The sequence below is a fragment of the Uranotaenia lowii genome, chromosome 3, assembly GCF_029784155.1.
Source record: "Uranotaenia lowii strain MFRU-FL chromosome 3, ASM2978415v1, whole genome shotgun sequence".
Taxonomy (NCBI): domain Eukaryota; kingdom Metazoa; phylum Arthropoda; class Insecta; order Diptera; family Culicidae; genus Uranotaenia; species Uranotaenia lowii.
This window is the reverse complement of record NC_073693.1, coordinates 147661033-147682085: the sequence shown is the minus strand read 5'-3', so window position 1 is coordinate 147682085 and position 21053 is coordinate 147661033. Positions and strand designations below refer to the sequence as shown.

At 38.6% G+C, this 21053-nt stretch overlaps 1 protein-coding gene across 1 annotated transcript in view; it reads left to right on the top strand.

Moving 5' to 3' along the window:
• Positions 1 to 21053, top strand: part of LOC129757203 (uncharacterized) — a 483998-nt gene that overhangs the window by 15605 nt on the left and 447340 nt on the right. The window lies entirely within an intron of this gene.

The following is a 21053-nucleotide window of genomic DNA, read 5'->3' as shown; positions in this document are numbered from 1 at the left end:
CAGTAGACCGCTGCAAAAAATGACTTTTTGCTCCCATATGTTTTTTCGATGCCTTTTGGGCCTCCAACCATCAGTGCAAAATTTGAGATGATTTGGTCGATTCCTGAATTAGCGCAACGCGTTTCAATTTTGTATGGAAATTTGTATGGAAGAAGAAATTTCTGCACATTAAATCGTCTAGAAAAGTCAAACAAGCTTGAAATGAAGTCGGTCTTTAATTTTTGGTTTTGACTATTCTTAAGCTTCATTTTTTGCTAACATGACAAGCAGTTAAACATTTCATGAAAAAAGTTATAAACATTTCAAAATAAAAAATCTGAATCTATTGAAAAATATTCAAAAATGGCAGACTTTGCTTGCTACAGCTTTTAATAATTTCAAGAAATGTTTTTGCAAAGGTTATAAAAATTAATAAAAATTCTGGCAATGCAAAGCAGTTTTTTGAGAATTTTTATTCTCATCCTATGGTTACACAGCTTTCAATTAAGCAGTCAAAACGGCTTAAAATAAAATTAAATAATTTTGAAAAATAAAATTTGTATAACATTGAATATCTTTTCTGGGGTACAAGTTAGGTTTGTTCTATGTTCACATGAATTGTACTACAAGAATCAAGGAATATTTTTCATCCAAAGTTATATTTTAAGGAACTTTCAGTACATCTTTGGTGATTTTTTAATGAAAATTTTTGTTCTCCCATACAAATTTCCATACAAAATTAAAAATTGTTGCGCTAATTCAGGACTGGATGGATCGCTTCCAAAAGTTTTATTGCTATTTCTGGCAGCAAAAACAACCAAAAAAAGTTATGGGAGGTGTAAAAATTTAAGAATTTAAAATTTTCATACAAAGCTTGCAGCGGTCTAATATACAGTCTACTTGGAATCCCTTGACCATCCAATCAAGAACACGAGTAGTGAATTCACATAGATTAGTGACTACTGACCTTTTTCTGAAAAAACCGTGTTGACATGGTGAAATTCTGCTTTCTAATACGGGATATAGCTGTTGGTAGATTAACTTTTCAAAAAGTTTTGGCAAAGCTGACAGTATGGCGACTCCCCTGTAATTTTCTGCCAAATTTTTAGAACCTTTCTTGTGAATTGGTGTCACTCGCGATATTTTCCAAATGGATGGGAAAGATCCGGTGCGTAGCGATGAATTGAACATAAGAAACAAGGGTTGTAACAATTCGTTGCTGCAAGCTTTCAGTAATGTGTTTGGTATTCCGTCGGGACCTGATGATTTTTTCGAATCTAACTCTTCAATGCCTTTTTCAATATCAGATATTGTCAAATGGATGTGACTCATCAGTGGAATTTCTGGCATATCTAATGAACTGAGGGGTACTGATGTTTGATAGCTTGTCTTGAAGAAGTCTGCGAAAAGCTGAGCAGTACTTTTCGAATCTGTGGATGTAATGTCTTTATACTTTACGTTCACCAGCTTCCGTTTGTTTTTCTTTTTTGAATTCGCGAATTTCCAGAATTGCATTGGGTTGGACTTAATATCCCGTTCTACTTTGGAAACATAAACTGAGTAAGCTTCACGGTGTGCTTCTTTAAAGATTCCTTGGATCTCTTTGTACAAATCTTTGTCCTCAACCGAGCGACTTTTTTTCATGCGATTGTACGCCTTCTTTTTCTTTCGATACAAAGCAATAAGAGGCCGGTCAAACCACTCAGGGAATTCACTGTCCGAAGAAGATTGCAATGTCGTAAGTGGTGCGTGGGTGTAGCATATTTCATAAATTATTCTGTAAAAAAGCAGCACGTTGTAGTCGTGGAAATCTTTGTTCAATGAGATTTCAACCGAGAGATTCTGGAATACACCAATCGATTTCAAAAATCGTAAAATTTGATGCATTTCATTAACATAATGAGTCGTATTTCTGGCAAAAAGATCATCCGTTATGAAAATATTTTGCCACGCAATTCGATTGAGTTCATTCGATATAGCACTTTTGTCAATCAACTTCCAATTAATTTGTTTTACTGTGCATACCTCCTGTTTCGTCGATTTCGTCACGTCCAGTGTTAATTCCATGGCGCTGTGATGTTTCTCGTTCCGTAGTAATGGCTCGGTCAACGACAACTGACAGTCAGAAGTGTCATTAACAAAAACAAGATCGAGAAATCGATTGTTTTCATTCGGTAGATCGCATATCTGAAGAAGCCCAGCAGCCGTGATTTCGTCAACAATTTTCGTCAACAACGTTTCTTACTAAATAGGCTTACTTGAAAAACCTCAACTCTCTAAAGTCACTCAACTCTCTCTTACGCCTATTTAATCAATAAATGAATAACATGATGACTCCAGAGAGTCGTCAATGTCATCAATTCAAATAAAGTTGTAAAAATTGTTGATCACTCTGTTTTTTCTCCTTTTCTCTGAAGGAATTTTCAACGTGTTTGGTTTTTTCATCCTGAATCACTTTGGTGTAAATAAGCGCACGATTTAAGGTTCGGCAATTTAGACAACAGTTGTAATGAAATCGTTTTATCGAAAATTGAAGGAGATTTCAACATAAAAAATACTCCAATGTATAAAAAACAGTTGCCTGCTCATGTTTATACAGTTTTTGTACAAATATACGATGTATTTAACATTTAAAAAAAATCATTATTCTGCTGAATAGGAGCATATAGTCTGCTTCTTCACTGCAAACATCTCTACAAAGGAATTTCCATTTTTTTGTGCTTTGAGTAATCAATAATGAGATTAATGTAAGGTTGAAGTTAAGCACATTCTGGTCGTTCCTTACTTTAGCCTTAAATATCATGACTTTATCGGAAAAGATCCAATAGCAAACCGGCAGGACTTGAATCCCCTTTATCCGCTGTTTAAATTGTCAAGAACAAATTTCTCAATTTCATGCACTTTTCAACTATTCTTTTTTTAAAAACCAGAACCAATTTTCAAGTATACCAAGGTTATAAAAAGCCTTGTTTGACAGTTGAAACGAATGGTCGTTGCTTGAAAAACATTCAACTCTTTGTGCGCTGCGCAATTTGAACAATGTTTTTTTCATCTTTTTCACTTACTGAATGCTGGCAAAATCTCTGAAAACCCATTAAACTTCCGAAAAGTTTGGAAGAAATTTCGAACAACATGAAGAAAACAAACTTCTTCTTCAAGTAGCTGAACACCCCCGCTCTTAACAACTGCCTCATTGCTTGGTTGTCATTCACATCGACAGAAATATCTGCAATCGGAAAGAGCGATTCTCCAAGCCAGAATCTGGCGTGGCATTTTGAAAGCATGTCTAAAATAGCAATTTCAGGGATCAAACGAAAAACCACTGTTCCTTTCGCTAAGATGGCCAGTTGCGATACTTGGACAATCTTCAGATATTTTAATTCGAATTATAAAAATTGTTAAGAAAATCAAAAAATATTATTCATGAAATTTACCATATAAAACTAAACAAACTCACAGTTAAGAAACATTTTGAGAAAAGTTTAACCTTTTTTCTGCTTCTGATATCTCTCAACGAAACACACCTCTGCCTTCAGTTAACTTAAAAGTAAAAATCAAAATACTTTCTTTTCAAAAGGTTTCCTCGCGACGCGAAACGACGAACGGAAAGCCAAACACAAATAATGTTGGTACCAGTGTGAATTTACTCAGTTTTCCGTTTGGTTCTTCAAACTCCAAGCAACAACAACAAAAAAAAAAACAAGTTGGTGGCAAAATACTTTCTGTGTCTATCATTTTCATCTCTGACTCTTTCTTTCTGGAATCTTTCCGAAGGTATGCAGTGCGTGTGTACTTAAACTGGGGAAATTGTTTCTGGGCAGAGAAGAAAAACATTGAACTTATTTATGTTGCTCCGAGAGTCTGGGGCTTCAGCCCCATGTTGAGCTCCATTCCTATGGAGCAAAGTTTTTTGAACTCCAGAAGCTGTGAGCAATTGCAAATGTTTGCTGCCGCTGGCGGTTTGAATTACTTTTGAATTTGAAGTTTGTGTGCGTTTGTTATTTTCTTTTTGCTTTTATTATTTACGCAAAACTTGGACAAATTTAAACGCTTCCTTAAATGCATTTTAGCTTTCTGTTTTTTTTTTCTTAGAGATGAAATTAACATAGCTAAATAATTCTGAAACATTGAAATTCAAAAAATCTATACCGAAAAAGGGCGTCTGGTAAATTCCGGCCGTTAACGATACGCTGCGTCAGCCTACAACGCAAGTTTTACGACTCAAGCTCCTGGATTTTATTTTTTTTTTCATATCTCGATGGTTATGATGATTATGATGATGATGATGATGATGACGACGATAACAACGATAATGCTAATGATGAGAACAACTTTTGCTAGCACAGGCCGGTCCTGTATTATTACTAGTAACAGGAAGTATACTTCGGCTGACTCATTTGGACGAGCCTCATGAATTTCAAGTGGCGGGAGATGCCCGGTGGGTGTTCTGCTTCACAGGGTGGTATCATCCGTTAGATTTTTTGCCTCCTTTTCCGGCAACAAATGACTGCGAGTGAAGCACCATGGAGAAAGTTTTTAAATTAGAAGTCAACCGAGAATGAGCCAAGCGAACGTCATGAATGGAAGCACCCGGTGAAAGGAGACAACTTTTGCCGAAAAAATGGCTTGTTATTAGGTTTGGAACACTTTTTACACACAGCGGACGATCTCGATTACGTCTGCTGGCATGGCGGCAGACTCGGTAATAAAAAAGAAGATATAACTCCCGGAAAAGGCCCACAAAGTTTCTGGAACCGCAACAAATGTGAGAGAAAAAAAACCAAGCTGCTGGAAACCTCAAATGAAAACCAGAACGATAGCAACAACTGATTTTGAGGAAGGTCTGTTATTTTCCTTCCAAGCCGAATCACTATTCGATAGACCACTTTATGGACTTTTGATGTTTCGGTTTTGCCACGCATTGAAGCTCAACTCAGCCTAAACTCATCTCGTCCGTCAGTGGAAAAGGTGAAATCCGGATCGAAGGAGAACTTTTCCTTATTCCGACAAAGGCAGCAGTGGCTAATATGTCTGATATTTGAAGGGAGCCAGAAAATTAATTTATAACAACCCTTCGTCATTCTCGCATAAATCTCTTGACTTTCTTGGAAGGATCCGGCTTTCGGTGAAATTACCTCAGTAATGAAAGATGATGACATCGTAGGATGGATTATAGAAACAAGTTGAGCTGAGTGTTTGATAAAAGGATAGAAACATATTAAATTTCCCACACCCTGTGGCAGTCTTGTTTGAGTGAAATATGTTACAAGAGATGACGCCTCCGCTTGATTCGTTTAGTTTCTCTATTATATATTCATTTTAAGTTAGATACATCGTCGCATGAAAAATCCGGAATTTTTATTATTATCTAAATAAACCTTATGGCGGAGAATAGATTTTTGTGGCCGAGAAAAATATAAATAATTTTTGACATTTGAAAAGTTCACAAGGACATGTTTGTCTCTTCTCTCATTGTTGTCTGTTGCCGCATTGATATGTGAAAATTAAAACTCAGAATTTTGGAAAACGAATGCAGCCATCCTTTATTTCAAACAAAATAAGGTTGAAGCCTTTAATTCTTATTAATTTTTATCGCCACCCACCTAAAATTCATCGTCATGCAGTACTATACTGAGCCGATTTGGGTTAGCTTTTGAATTTCTCTTACTCTGGGATCTAAAGAGCTCCGTCTTGGTTAAAAAATCATCCATGTTTTTTTTGCAGAATTTATAATTAACGTTTACATGAATAAATTTTACTTTTGTAGTTTGTTTGGGAAAATGGAATATTTTTACTGAAAAATTAATGCTTTTTTTTATTTTCAACAAATCAAATTCAAATTCAATATTAAATTGTGAAATAATGAGAGATTGTGAAATTATGAGAGATTAATTATTTCATAAACTCGAGAAAAAAAATCCAGAACTTGTTTATTTTCAACACAAATCCACTCATTCAAAGACCCTTTGAAAGAGAACATCATTATTTCTCAAGCGATAGTCGATTTTCCATCGTTTTTTTTATTGCCTGAGTCCATTGCAGTGCTGTAATAAGCGTTTTAGCACATTCTGTCAAATTGGTAAAAATATTGAAATAACTAAATTTTTTGAGTCAGTTTTGAAATTTTTAATTTCTACAAATTTAACTTAAAGCGAGTAAATTCTGCCAAATTGTATAATTATTTCATGCAATGAACTCAGGCAGCATCAAAGAGATGAAAATTCAGGTACAAAGATGTACCAAGAGATTTCATAAAATCAGTATTGAGAAAAAAATGAAAAAAAAATCGCTCAAATGTCAAGCTGATCTGATTAAATCACTGATCAGTGATTTGTCTCTTGAAAATGATCATTATAAAAACTTTATTTAAGTTAACAAGAAAGTATTTCATTGAGAAGGTTTGCAAATTACATCAAACTGAGCTTGTCTTATGCAATGAAAATAGTTTTGTTGATTTTGTTTGGTTCCGGCATGAATTTTCATCTTAATGGATTACAACTCTTTTCGTACGTAACGTAAAAAAAATTCTGCAAAAGTGCTTCAGCGAATATCTATTTGCCTCACCCAGATATGTATGTGATGTCTTGAACAATGTTGCCTCAAAAACTGTATGCTTAAACTTTTAAGGAGTCTATTTGGCTCTATCCGTTCACTGGAAAAAGTTTTTATTGAAAATGCAGGTTTCAGTGGTGCAATAGAGTTATCTTTATTCATGTTTCGTCTATGAGGTCATTAGATTACAACTATATTAATTAGCGATAGCTAATTGTCACTTCCACATCTTATATTCCCTAACTCATTGAGAAATGAGTACTTTCATTTCTCAATGAGTACTTTGATATTCTTACCCAGAATATCTGGCAACACTGTTGTGTTACCACGAACCCAATTTGTGTTGTCTCGCTTAACCGTGTGATTATGTAAACATTTATACCGCGTTTATCATCATCAGCTGTCATCAGCAATCATTGATCTATTGTTCTCGATTGCGAATTGAACATAGCAATAGGAACCAAAACAAACTGTTTTGGTTTCGCTCGTGGCAGCAGAAGTTTACTGCTGTGCCGCTGTGCTGCTGCTGTTCCGGAGGAAACCGTAAGTTTCAACACCTCCCCTCAATTCGTAAATTGAGAATGCTGAACAGCTTCTCGTGCCTCGCCCTTGGTAACGCCTTCGTGAACGCATCAGCTGGCTGATCCTCAGTAGAGATGTGTCTCAAAGAAAGCTGACCGCTTCTTATGATGTCTCTGGTGAAAGCATACTTCACATCTAGATGCTTCATCCGCTGATGAGTCCGCGCCTCTTCCAGATACTGGATGCAAGGGATGTTGTCTTCCATTAACGTGAAAGGAGTGCTAACCACACCCAATTCACAAAGGAAGTTTGTTAACCACAAACCTTCCTTGACTGCATGGCAAAGGGCTCCTATCTCAGCTTCGGTCGACGACAGACTGACCGTATGCTGACGTGTCGTTGACCACGAAACAAGATTCCCGAAGATCATGTAAGCATAACCTGATACAGATCTTCGATCATCGGAGTCGTTGGCAAAATCTGCATCAGCATATCCGATGAGTGGTTTCGTTTCTGCGGAATACCAACGCCGTATCGGTCGTACCTCGAAGGTATCGCAGAATACGCTTCAGGCCTTGCCAGTGCCTATCCGCCGGGCTGACCTGGTACTTGCTCAGTGCGCTAACCGCAGCACAGATATCTGATCTCGAAGATGTCGCCAGATATTGTAGACAACCGATCAATTCTTTGAATGGTTGTTCGGTGATAACCTCACCATCGTTCAGCTTCGTCCAGCGAACGTTTGTGTCAAACGGTGTGCTTACGGGTTTACAATCGGCCATATAGAATCGTTGCAGAACCTTCTCGACGTATCCTGATTGGGAAATCTCGATGACGCTATTCGGAAAGTCTCGCTTGATGGTCATCCCCAAGAAAGTCTTGACTTCCAGGAGATTTTCATCTGGAATAGCCTTCCAAGCTCGGTCTTGATCCAGATAACCTCTGAAACGTCTTTTCCGGCAATCAGAATGTCATCTACGTACAGGATAAGGGTGAGTCCTCGCTTGCAGGATCGGTAAACGTAGCAGTCACTCTTCAACGGATAGAAACCAAGCTTTCTTATCTCGTCGTAGAATCGCTGGTTCCAAGCACGACCCGCTTGCTTCAAGCCGTACAGGCTTTTCTGTAATCGAACGACCTTCGATTTTCCGACGTCATTGTTTTTTTTTTATTAATTGATCACCCAGGTGGTAAATCCTTTTTACGGATTGCATTCCAAGGCACGGCGAGCCACCGCGTCCCCCCAGTTTGCTACTCTGGGTCCATGGGTGCAATTGGACGACTCATGATACTATGTACCCCTACGCCATAAAATCCACCTGGGGCCTCTGGCCATAATTCCCATCCGGACCTAGCAACGAAGGCTTTACCCATGATGGGAGACCATACTCGCGCAATGCGCTCCACGGCAAATACTCGTTTTATTCGTACTACACCAGCAATCTCAACCACTCTTTGTCACGATTCACGACTTACGGGTTGGCAGTCCGTTAGCCGCTACTCGTGACTCGAGTCCCACATGCGGCCTCTCGTCGCAGTTCGTGACGTCATGACCCGCCCCTCCTCACGACTCGAGACCCTCTCACATTCGGTCTCTTGTCACAATTTGAGCCGTCTTGACCCGTCTCTCCTCGTGACTCAAGACCTCCTCACATACCTCCTCTTGACACGACTTGAGGCGACTCTACCACCTCTCCTCGTGTCTCGAGAGCCCTCGATCGTTCCGTCTCTTGACCCAATTCGAGACGAGAACAACTCGCCTCTCCTCGGGTCTGGAGATAACCACACATATCCTTTTTCTCCATCTCGACTCTTCGAGACCCAACCTGAGGCCCATCCACTGGGCGCCACATGTTACGGCACAAGGCCCCTCTGTCTGTCGTGAGTCGATCGTATCCGCGAATCGGGGCCAGGAACCTCCCCGAAAGGCAGATCGATCGAAACTCGCCAAACATTTGGTCGTCCCGCATATCGGGGTCGCGACTACCCGATACGCGTTACGACCCCTCCCTCTTGCAACTGAGCACTGGTACCAGGGTGCCCAGTTACACCACGTTTTGTCACCCTTGGCACGCAGCTCGTCGCAACTGACTGTACCAAGTGTGACGTGTAGTTCTCTTGGCCGTACATCTACAGCTGGTCAATTCTGTAGACACGTTTCCACTCTGCACCACGGGGAGGTAGAACTACGTCGCAGAGCCCGACGTCATTGTTTGGCAACTGCATGACGATAACCTCTTCTAAATTTCCATTCAGGAATGCAGTTTTCACGTCCATTTGATGAACGTATTCGTTCGCCAACGCCAAGACGGTCCGAAAGCTCTTCATCTTGGCTACCGGTGCATAGGTTTCCGAGTAGTCCAATCCTGGTCTTTGGGAACATCCTTTCGCGACCAATCGAGCCTTGTAGCGATCGTCCTTCACGGTAAACACCCACTTGGACAGAATGGGTTTCCTGTGACCCGGGGGCAAGCTAACCGCTTCCCAAGTCTTGTTCTCCTTCAGGGCTGTCATCTCCTCGTCGATGCGACCTTCCAGGAATCCCAATCGTCCCGGCGCTTCAGCTCAGTGATGTTCTGAGGTAGCTCCTCAACAACAACAGCGGCAACGTTAGCCACGTAGCGCTGTGTAGTCCCTCTTGTTCGCTGACTTCGTCTCAGGGTCGGTTCAGGGGTGACGGAATCTTGGTCATCATCGTCATTGTCCGGGAATTCCTCGCTGCTCTCGTAGTCGCTCTCGCCGTGATCATCTACAATCACACTGTTAACCACAGTGTGATCGGGATCAGCAGGCACATCGGCTAATCGCTCAGATGTGATTTCTGTTGTTGGCACATCAGCTGACCGTTCGAATGTATTTTCATGTGCATGGGCATCGTCTAGCTGCTCGGATATGGGCTGTTGTTCTGACTCATACACATCGGCTAACCGCTCAAATCTGATGGCCTCTGGTGGGATCTCAACATTCTTGTCGATGACCAGCTGTTCATGAACAACATCGTCTCGATTAGGCTCCAACAACAAATCAAGGCAGTACTCGCTGTTCAGGAGTTTTCCTCGGGCGAAAACCTCTCCTGAAAATGCAAACTGTACTTGCTTTCCGAGAAAAGTACCTCTTTTCCTGTTCTCGGTGCACTTTCTGACCGAAAGTAAGTTGTCCTCCAAACCTGGGATCACAAGTACATCCAACAGTATAATTGGAACAATTGACTTCCCAATTATACTGCTCAAATGCATTGTTCCAGTTTCGAAAGCTTTCAATATCTCTCCGCTCTTCGCTGTTGCGATCTTAACTGGCTCTGGAAGATTTCGAACGCCCACAAGCAGGTTCTCGTCTCGCATCATATGCTGACTGGCACCAGAATCGATGACAAATCTAACATTTCGTTCATTCTGGTGGCTGATAACCTCAGCATGCGAATGTACAGCATATTGCTTACTCGAACGATGTTTTCTGGTAACCCCAGATAAACAACCTCTTGCCGCTTTCTTTGCGTTCCCTCTCAAAGCCTTAATTTCGCGATGACTTCGAGAATCTGCACTCTCGGCAGGAATCCACAGCAAAAACTGGTCCACTGCGCTAGCGACTAACCGTCGCCTAAACCACTTCGTCCAAAGCACTGCCAACCATTTCAATTTAAATAATAAATCACTAGAGTCAACCAGTGACTAAAAAACTAAGCCTATTTAATTTTTATATCTTTCGAAACACCTGTCTTATAAGATGAGCATAACAACGCATGAAAATTGTAACAACGATATTTCATCGTATGCTATTAAAAGAGTTGAATAAAGGTTTTAGGAAATGTAACTCACTTTAAAAGAACAGCTTTATTTTCGAGAGTATCTTCCTTCTAAAAATGTTAGAACTAAAATGAAAAACAAGAAAGTTCCAATTTAAATTCGTGCCATAAAACACTAAATAAACAGTACCCTTAACAGCACTTCAGTCTCTCCTGAACAGCTTTCTCCCTCCGTGATTCCTTTCAATGAAGTTTTCCTGATAAGCTTTTATTTAATGGGCCCAATTTTTCACCTCACGACAACAAAGAGCCCACACAAACTTGAACCTTTTCCTCTTTTTGGTTCAAGCGTCGCCATAGTTGGTTCATAATTTTGACCTGATCTTTGCCGACGATAGCATTCAAAACTTTCCTTTTGCCCGAAAATTCTTTAAATCAAATTCATTTCCTTTCGTCCTGTTCCTGGCGATTGGAGTGAGACTGCTGCTGCTTCCATCGTCAGTTGACTTGGAAAAATGACCCCCCAACTTTGCCTTTCCTTTCCCGGAGCAAAAATATCCCTTTTAACACAGAAGCAAATGATCAAAAGGTTTTCCGTTCCCTTTGGCTTATATTTATTTCACATTTGTATGTTTCCTTCTCTGCTCAGATGGATGGCTTGATGGCTGATGGAGTTTATTTCTACTCCAACGTTGGTCAGCTGGATGGTTTGAGGCTCTCTTCGTAAAGAACGTTTGTTGGGGTTGTGTTCGTGTGTTCGTGAAAGCTAATGAGCCAGTTTTCTGGAAACAAATGAGCCTACAAGGATAAGCGGAGTGCCCACATTTTGCTGCTCCAGCACATAAACTAACAAACATGCACAAACATTCCTGCCAACATTTATCTGGAACAGGAAAGCAAAGGAGAAAAAAATGGAAACGACAAGAAGATAAACCACCGCATGTCCACATGACCGTATGGGATCAAACTTTTGTGGGCGTCCGGCTGCTGACTTCTGGACTGAGTGAGTGTTTTATTTCACGGAGTGGTCCTTGGGGCATTAAGTTGGAAACTCAGCCAGGATGTGCCGTTATTATGGGCCGGTACACGGTGTCTCTGGGAGAAAATTTTATTTTTCGAAAATTAGCATCGCTAATTTTTGTACCATTCGAAAGCTGGGACCTTCCCCTTTCATTTGAGCCCAAATTTGAAATAATACACCGGGGGGTCTAGAACATTTTATTTTTTTCAAGATTTTATAACCTTTTTAACGGTTTTTTTTTCAAAGACAAAATCATACTAATCACTGTGAAAACGCTCGTCTTACCTTTAGCGTAAATCCAACATCATGTGTCAAAAATATGATTTAAGAGGAAATTTCCTTGGTTACAATTTTGTAGAAGGCATCAAAGTGATATAAATTGAGAGAAAAGGAATTGGAATGTCACAAACAACATGTTTATTATTTCATTTGAAAGATCTTCTGAAATTTCTCACCATTGATTGTACTAAGACCAGAAAAAGTATTCTACGAGATTTCAAAATCAAACATCTGTGTTGAAAATCTTTCATCCTTTTTGATGATTTCTGAAGGTTTTCATACTTTTCATTTTTGATTGATTGTTAAACTTTACAATCACAATCACAAGCATAGTAAATTGTCATATATAAAATTTAAAAAAATAGCCTATTTTGTATGCTTGATTGCATAAATTAGTGTTTTTGGAAGCACTTGTTTATGTAAAAATGTGGTCGAATTTAAGTTTTCAAGCTGAAATTCTAGATTCTTCGTTTTTCTCAAATGTACACGAACTGAACTTAATGTCTTTCATTGTTTTTTTAGATAAAAAGCAAAAAGAAGATTACAAAATTTCAACATCAACTTTGTTTTCAACAATTTTAAGAGATTGATTTGATGTAATACTATTATCTGAAAATATTCTCTCAATGCACTTAAAGTTGTCAGATCTGAAGTCTTAAGATTTTTTTTGCGAATTTTTATATAGTTTTCTGAAAATTTTGCATGTGTTCAAATTGATGATTTTTGTTCAAATTTCCTAGATAAAATTTAAAAAAAACATGGGTTTTTATCTGATAGTAAGAAACACTGCAAACATTTGTCTGTGGATCCCTGCATTTTTGGCTTTCCCCTGGAATGTTATTTTCTTACTTTTATGAAAACAAAATATAACATCGTGTCATGAACAGTATTTAAAACAATGGCTACAAATGCTTAAAATATTTTTTTTACATATATTTGTTCGGATTAAGCACTTATTTGGAAAAAGTGCCTAACATTGTTCAAAGTATGAAATGAGTAACCAAATTTTCGAGTCAAGCAGGTGCCATCTTTTCTATAAGGCTGGAACAAATTTGAAATCTATCTTTTGTCATTAGGAGTGGAAACATCACGAGGAAGGAGGGGGGGGGGATTCAAAATAAAAATTGATTCAAATGTTCAATACATTAGAAAAAAAAAAAAGAACAAATGCTGGCTTGCAACAAACTTGTATCAATCTACATTGCACAAAATCAAACAATCGAGAGAATTAAGATCAAACATTTGAAAGAAAAAAAAAATTCTAAACGACATTACTGATATTACTCCCATCTTCTACAGTTTGGCTTTCGCTCTTTTAACTGTTTGAATTTTTGAAGAATGTATCAAATTTTTGTTTAAAATACCTTAAACTTTATTTATTCCCCACATCGGGATTTTTGGAAAAATCGGAGAGACAAAAAAAATTGATATTTGTTCCGGAATAATAAGACCCCAAAAATGCGTATAACTTCAGATAATCCTGATCAATTTTATGTAAAATATTGATTTTTGATGTAAATAAAACGTATTGAACATTTATACACTCTACAATCAATAACTAAGCTCGTAGAATACTTTTTCTGGTCTTAGTACAATCAGTGGTGAGAAGTTTTATTAGATTTTTCAAATGAAATAATAATCACACTGTTTGTGACATTCCAACTCTTTTCTCTCAATTTGTATCACTTTGCTGCCTTTTTCAAAAATGTAGCCATGGAAATTTCCTATTAAATCATATTTTTGACATATGATGTTGGATTTACGCTAAAGGTAAGGCGAGCGTTTTCACAGTGATGAGTATGATTTTGTCTTTGAAAAAACCGTTAAAAAGGTTATAAAATCTTGAAAAAAATAAAATGTTCTAGACCCCCCGGTGTATTATTTCAAATTTGGGCTCAAGTTAAAGGGAAAAGTCCCAGCTTTCGAATGGTGCAAAAATTAGCGATGCTAATTTTCGATAAATAAAATCGTTCCATCAGAGACACCGTGCGGTAGTAAGGATAGCGTTCACTAGGTGATAATAAACTATTTGATCCAAACTTTCCTCCCTAGTGATTCAGTAGTTTTTTGCTGCGTGTTTTGAAGATAACACGGAATGTCGAAAAAATAATTTGTGAGGGAAATTGCAAACTATTTTAATAGTCTTGTAATCATGTGCCCTTGCTTAAATAATTTCAAATAGGATCTAGTTTTTTTGGTCTATGATCATCTCGCTGTTTCCAAATTTGCTTGTGTATCAAATCAATTAATAATCCATGAAAAACTTTTCTAGTTGAGTCGTGATATAGTTTTTTTTCAGTTTGGAACGTTAAAAATCTTCCAATTGCAACCACTATTTTAGGTGGAATACCAAAAAAACAAATGAATATAGTAAAACTAACTTGTGTACAAAATTTCGTGCAACTCACTTGTAACGTAACTTTTAATTATTCCGAATGCCACTAATATATATATATATATATAGTGAGAAGTGTTTTCAAAACAATAATTTGTATCATTATGTTAAAACTAATGTTTGTTTCTTAAGGTTTTTTTAGTATCTTACAAATACTAGAACCACCAATCCACAGAAAGTGTGCTATGTATGCCGTGATCGGGATTCGATCTCATGCCCGCTGGCTTAGAATATTTGAAGGCTATTCTCTACGCTATGGGCTGCGACAATTGTTAATTTTCGTCTGGCGACTGTGGTAGGGTAGGGTGGTCCAGAAATAGAAGAATTTTTCGGAATCCAAAAGTTTGGGGGTTGCTGTCGTTTTTTTTTGCCAGTCAGAAAGCCCCATGCCAAATTTCAGCTCATTTGGTTAACTCTAAAGGGTCGCTCAATTATTTGTTCTACCTAATCAGCAAATTCTATTTTCTATATCTAGACGTGATTTCCCACATTTCATTTGAAAACCAAAAGATGATACAAGGTACGATGAATATGTTATTAACCCTAATCCGCTCTTGAGTGTCTATATGAAAAAGTGGAAGTTTGACGGCTTGTTACTTTCTTCGGATGCATTCAAATAATACAATTTCTTCGGAGACTCTCGATGAATTCTTATAATCTTTAATTTTTCATCATTACTTTTTTATGATCGCACCGTGAAAGCCAAGAAAAAAAAAACTCCCTAATCAGACCTTAAGTGTCAATTTGACACTCCTGACTAAAAACCGCTATATCTCTCTTGTTTCTCAACCGATTTTCACAAAATTTATAGTTTTAAAATTCTTTTGATGCAACTCAAAAAAGTTTTCCAGACAATATACACTTCCTATCCTTAATTTTACCGTTATTATACGTCTAAGACATTAAAATCCAAAAATAAACATGCTTCGGAAGAAAGACTATGAATCAGCTACGGAATGTAAAAAAAAAATTCACTTGGTGTCCAAGAAAACTGAATTTATAAGCTATATGTAGCACATAAGAATATATTTTTTTGATTTTTTTTAAGATCATGACCACAAAAACGTCGTGTAAAAACTGTACTTTTCAATCAGTGAATCGTCAAAATTGTTTAAGCCTACCAGATAAATATTTAAAAGAGGATTGGAAAGTTGACGTAATTTGGCACATTTTTGCATTTTTAGCTTTTCAAAATACGGAAGACAGAATTTCAGAAGAATTTACAAAAAAGCTATTTTTCGAACTTTTAGTCAATTTTCAATTTCTCAAATTTAAGTTAACTTTGCACTAGATTTTGAGTATATTAACACAAGATTATCGAAATAAATTTATATTCATCAGATTTCATACCGATTCTTGTGTTGATATTACATTAATGTTGCGATATTTTACAAAAATATGACAAATACTAGTTTTGCAGCGCTAATGTTTTTTTGTTGGATCGGTATGAAATAACCTTTCTAATGAATATAAACGGATGAGTTAATAGAACTATAATTTATTAATTATAACTGATATCTTGCGTTTATATACTCAAAATTCCGTGCAAAGTTGAACTTCAGTGCATGAAAATCTGAGAAATTTCAAATTAACAAATAATTTGAAAACAGCTTCCTTTGAAAAATAAAAAATTCTATGTTTCAGATTTTGAAAATCTGAAAACGCGAAAATTTGTCAAATTATGTCATCTTTCCAATTCTCTTTTCAAAATTTATCTGGCATGACTTAAACAATTTTTACGATTCATGGATTTAAAGTACGATTTTTAAACTACTTTTATACATTTTTTGTGGCCATGATATTCAAAAATTTTAAAAAATATTTATAGGAGAGAGTGGGGTAAAGTGGGCCATGGAGAAATGTGGGCCATGGAGAAATGTGGGCCACTTCAAATGTCTCAGCTGTGTGTTGAGATAGAAATCCCAATCCAACTGTCATTATCACCGCTTTGCGAAAGCATGTTTTTCTATATGTTGTTGACTTATGTACGTAACATATGCTTCTTTTATGAAACCAGCCTAGAAAAATGTACTTACATAATTCAACAAGCACCCGCAAAATTGCATTCGTGCGAAACCTCAAGTACAGAACAAAAATATGCTCATACGCTTATGATCTTGGTTTTGTCATGTTCTTTTCCGTGGAGAAGGAATTTTTGATGAAACATAAATAGGTCACACAAACGCAACCAATTTCCGAATCATTGCTTGTGGGGAATCGTGGGCCACATTTTGTGGGGTATCTTGGGCCATCTATATTTCGGTGTTTTTTTACACGTTCAGAACTTTAAATACGTTATAACTATTTGTAAAGTTTTCTTATGCCAAATTAAGAATTATGGAAAATGTTTTGTCCATCTTTTCTAATGCCAAAGAGACGAACAAAAATCCTATTTATGGAATTTTGCTGAACATTTGCGAGCTAGGTTTAAGGATCGATTCGATCAAACACAACTCTCTTTTTAGTTTCCTCATCTGAAATCGCTTTAAAATAACTGAATGAATTATGAAATTTCAGTTTCGGGTCAACTCACAAACTTTGCACGTTATCTAGTCAATTTGGAAAGGGTGGCCCACGTTTCCTCACAGTTATCAAAATACAAAAAAAAAACTTTTTTTAAAACAGACAAAACTCGGGAAATTTATGTATTTAAAAAACTATAAAAATGCCTAATGATACCTCAAAAATGTTGAAAACCGTTCCATTTATTTTTTTCATTTTATCTTTTCTAATAAAGGAGTTATGAAAGAAAGAAAAAAAAATAGTGGCCCATGATACCCCACTCTCCCCTATTTATAGCCAGAGCTGCAAATGTTCAGTGTCATGTCAGACAGCCAATACCAGTCGACTTTGATACTGATTTGCATGTCTAAGACATGCGATACTGATTTTTGGTCAGCGACGTAAGCCAACAATGTCATGACCAAGTTGAATGAATGTCATTTTACTTGCTACGAATTTTTCTTCTAACGGTCATGGATTACAATTTTACAACTGTTGTGCAACAAATAACGTAAAACCTCTCCAAACACAATCATTAATGCAGAATGAGGCGGCAAAAAGTCAAAAATAAGCTTCATCGTGATGATATTTGTCATATACCAGTTTGTAACTTAATTTTAAACTAAATATCTCCAATTTTTCAGATTATTATCACCATGAGCATTTATCGTTTCGAAGACATCAGACTTAAAAAAAATTTTGATAAATATACTTCAAATCAATTTTTCTCCTTTAAATAAAATGCTACATCAATTTACAACACATCGTTAGAAACTTCTTTTAAAATATTTTTCATCTATACACGATTAACAAAAAGGGTGTTAAAAACGACTAATTTTATGATTCACTATAAGGGTTTAAACATTTTGGTATCCATGAATAAAGTCCAGCGTTTCTCAAAACTTTTTTGGTCTTTCAATGATAGAAAAGGGTCTGATTAATCGAATGCGAGAAAAAATAGCTGCATAAAGCTGCATCCTTCAAAGTTATGATAAAAACAAAAAATGGGGAGTTGTAGCCAAACCGGACTAGCAGCTGCAGGGACGTCGAATTGATCCGATTTACGTTACAGGATCTTTAGTAACCTTATTACTTTCACGGTAATTACTTTGTGACAACGTGGTGATACTTTCACTAACAAAAATGCGGTTTCGTTTAGTGAAAGACGATAAGTATATTTGTCCGAACTTTATTGCACCAGGTGCTGGTGAAGACTAACTGCTGCACAATCATTGCCCTAGCTTGTGGCGGGAAGCGCCCAATTTGATGATGACGATCATTGATTCAATTGAACAATGAAGTGGGAGAGCAATTACAATTGAGTGAGACTTTGCGTTTCTAGGTACTATTTTAACAATTTGAATTTTGGAGTTAGGGATGTTCTAATTTCTAGTTTAATATCAAATTCTGCAACATGGCGCGCCCCGTTGAAAGGAACTTTCAACAGAACCATTAATCCGAGCTTCTAGTCGCCTTCTTCAGTACTGATTCGTCTGTCGCCACCATCTGGGTCGTCGGTTCCGAGATGCCTTCCTTCGGAGCCAAAGTTGTAGGTTCTTCAATTGGTAACGGACAGATTTCCGTCACACCTCTGCGATAGGAGTTCTTGGCTGTTTTGACCGTGACCACACGTACTCGACCATCATCTCCGGGGAAAACCTTCTCGATTCGACCGAGCTTCCAGCTCAGCGGTGGTGCGTTGTCTTGCTTCATGAGGACCAATGTGCCCTCCGAAATATTGGGGCAAACCACAGGCCACTTCTTGCGGTTTTGGAGCTGGCCGATATAATCTCTCGACCAAGCCTGCCAGAAGTGCTGGACTCGCTGTTGCATCTGTTGGAAAGAATTAAGACGATTTATTGGGAGTTCACTGATGTCCACCTCGGGGAGAGAAACTATAGGCTCTCCAACGAAAAAATGCCCTGGGGTCAGAGCGACGACGTCATCAGGCTCGGATGAGCGGGGGGTCAAGGGCCGTGAATTCATGACGGCCTCGACCTGGATCAGGAGAGTGTTGAAATCGTCGATATTAAGGACTGTTGTTTGCATCACCCAATACAAATGATGCTTGAACGATTTGACAGCGGCCTCCCAGAGGCCACCGAAGTGTGGGGATCGAGCGGGGTTGAAATGGAATACGATCCCATTATCAGCACAGTGAGCGCCAATTTCTTCGGAGCTGTGCATCTTGTCGAAGTCTTGTTTCGATTCTTGCAGAAGTCGGTTGGCCCCAACAAAAGTCAGAGCGTTGTCGCAGTAGATGTCGGCCACCCGACCTCGTCGGCCAACGATGCGTTTCAGGGCGTTGATGAAGGACTCAGAAATGAGGCTGTAGACCATGTCGATGTGGACAGCCTTCGACCACATACATACGAAGATCGCGACGAATATTTTCAACGGCGCGGACCGACGATTTGGGATACGAACGAAAAACGGGCCGCAATAATCTACTCCGCAGCTCACAAACGCGCGCGTGGGTGTGAGCCGAACACTTGGTAAGGGTCCCATAATCTGGGAGGCACTGGTTGGCTTGCAGCGAAAGCAGACTAGGCATTCTTTGACCACTTTTTTCACCAGATCTCTCCCCCTAATTGGCCAGAATCGTTGTCGAATTGTTGCCAAAAGCATTTGAGGGCCAGCATGAAGGGTGTTCAGGTGGATTGATTTGGCCAAAAGGTAAGCCAAGTGCGATTTGTGTGCCAAGATTATTGGGAACCTGGTGTCGAACGGTGCGTCAAGGTGCTGGAGTCTGCCTTGAAGGCGGAGCAGACCGCTTTCGTCAAAAAATACGTTGAGCGACTTAAGTTTTGATGTGGTGCCAATGTTTTTGATTATTGGCTCAGATGCGTTTTTCAAAAAATGAATTTCCTTATTATAATGCGTTTTCTGATCGTGTCGAAATAGGATATTCAGTGATGCATTTTATTCGTGAGCGTTCAGTGAGCCAAAATTTCGTTTATCAGGTTTTGTTCGACAATTTTGAATAAAGCGATAACCCCATGCTACCTTTCGCTGAAGGGGGGAGAGACGAGAATGATCTGTGATGGGGTGAAAAAAAGGAGATTCTGTTACTGCAACTAGAGAAACCGTCGATTGCTTGCTTTCAATTCCTCTAGCTTGCATGTGGAGAGGCGATAGTGAGATATCGTTAGGTGGCCAGTTCGATTTGTCGGTACAAAGAAAGATGGGTCCATGCCACCAAAGATTGTCTGCTAAAGTCTGCTTCATTTAATATTGAAACAAATTCTTTTGCTCATTGTGGCGCTCCTAGTGGACGGATTTGGAAACTTTTTTCACCCACGTGTCGGGAAATTCATTACCTTTCACCATGTATTTATGTCATAACACCAAACGATAGCATTTTGTAAACAACCGTCATGGAAGCCGAACGGAGAGATCAAATTGTGCACAGTTTTCTTGAAAATCCATTGTTGTCGGCATCGAAGCTAGCTAAACAGCTTAAAATGCCCAGAAATACCGTATGGCGTGTTATCAAGCAGTACAAGGAAACATTGACGACGGCTCGGAAGCCGCATTCGAAGCGTCGGAGTGGAACTGTCGACCGGAAACTGCGTGGGAAAGTCATCAAGGACGTCAAGAGGAATCCCAATCTTTCAGACCGCGATTTGGCCAATAAGTTCCAGGCCGCTCACAGTACGGTGCGACGAATTCGTCTCCGGGAAGGAATAAGGTCATTCCGAGCCAGCAAACAGCCAAATCGGATGCTGAAGCAGAACAATGTGGCCAGAATCCGTGCTCGAAAGCTGTACGACCAAGTGCTGACCAAGTTCGACGGATGTATTCTGATGGACGATGAGACCTACGTGAAGGCGGACTTTTGGCAAATCCCAGGTCAAAAATTTTATTTGGCGACGGCTCGGGGGGATGTACCTGCAAAATTTAAGTTCTTGTTTGCGGATAAATTCGCCCGCAAGTACATGATTTGGCAGGGGATATGCAGTTGTGGACAGAAAACCAAAGTCTTTCTCACTGACAAGACAATCAGAAGTCTACAAAAAAGAGTGCCTACAGAAACGGATTCTGCCGTTTATTCGTGCCCA